The following is a 1457-nucleotide window of genomic DNA, read 5'->3' as shown; positions in this document are numbered from 1 at the left end:
GGGAATCGACACCAAAGGCGTCGACTTTGGGGGGCCGCCGCGCCGGCCAGGGGTTTTCCCCGGAACCTCACCCAAACGCCAGATCCGTAGCCATCAGGAAACGGCGCTGGCATAGATCGGACGGCAATGAAGCTTCTCCACGGAGGCCCAACGGACTGTGAGGCACCGCCGCCGCACCGTCGTCCGCGCCCACCATGCTGCTCGCACAACCGGAGAGGACGCCCACCAGTACCCGCTGGCACCGCCCGTCGCCCAGGCCACGCCGCGCGCCACCGGCCGGGGCTACCACCCCAGGAGCCGCAACCCTGCATCTAGGGAGGAGGCGCCAAAGCCCCGCGCCACCTTCATCAGGGTTGCGCGCCAGCGCCACAGACCCCTTCTAGCAGCGTCAGAGGGGAGGGAGAAAAATAAAGCAAATGGTGTACAATTGCAACATGAGACCATGGACTGGTCATGCTTATTTAAAACAAACTAGGGGTGTCACATGCGGATAATCAATTCGGTGCCCAGACTCATCTACACCCGGTGAACAGTAAATTCGAAGGAAAAAATCCTGAATTTTTTTATGCTCATTTGTGCGGTTAGATTTGCATTTTACATATATCACAATGGTGCGTTATTGGAACTTCCTTACTTGTGATCAAGGTAATGTAACTATCTATAATGAAAATATTTGACACAATAGCTATACGTAAGTTGACTGAATTTGCAATTTGGGTAAATCGATTTTGTGGGAGGATGAATAGTTGGGGGAGGAAGAAAGATGAAGAAAGAACAATCGTTGAATTTTAATCTAATGGCCCAGAAAATTAACTTACCCATATTTAAGGCGACTTACATATAGCGGGTCTCAGTATTTTATTAGTATGGCTTAACTACTATATGTGAATCAAGCCCATCTAAGAGTCAAACTATGCATGTACTCCCTCCAGTCCTTTGATACTTATTTCTGTAAGTTTGGTCAAAGTAGAGACACTTTGACTTAAGACAAAATTTAGATGCAGACTAAAAAGGACCGGAGGGAGTATGTATCTCTTTTCCTGCTGGCTGCATTGGTAACTTCAATGGGAAGGGCTTCGAAGGATCTAGTGCCGCATTAGAGAATGACTAATAGTGTAGCTAGCTAATGGCTATATGAACTTGTCATGTTATCTATACTCACTTATATAGTAACGTGTGCTATAATGGTTATTGACGGTGTAGGAAACACAATCAACCTAATCATGAAGATCAATCCATACATGCAACCAAAGAACAAGCAATAATTTAAGATATGAAATCTGAATTACAAATATAAGACGAAGTACTTGTTTAACATAACGAGGTTCTGATGGTACTACAGGAGGTCTCGCCAACGCCCGTGTCTATGGCAAAGAGTAGCAAATGCTAAAACCCAATCAAACTGAACCCGAACCCTATTTCGATGCCCTTACCAAGTATTTGAGGTGGCACAAAGG

The sequence above is a fragment of the Triticum dicoccoides genome, chromosome 3B, assembly GCF_002162155.2.
Source record: "Triticum dicoccoides isolate Atlit2015 ecotype Zavitan chromosome 3B, WEW_v2.0, whole genome shotgun sequence".
Lineage (NCBI taxonomy): Eukaryota > Viridiplantae > Streptophyta > Magnoliopsida > Poales > Poaceae > Triticum > Triticum dicoccoides.
The sequence above is the reverse complement of the archived record's forward strand: the minus strand, read 5'-3'. Positions refer to the sequence as shown.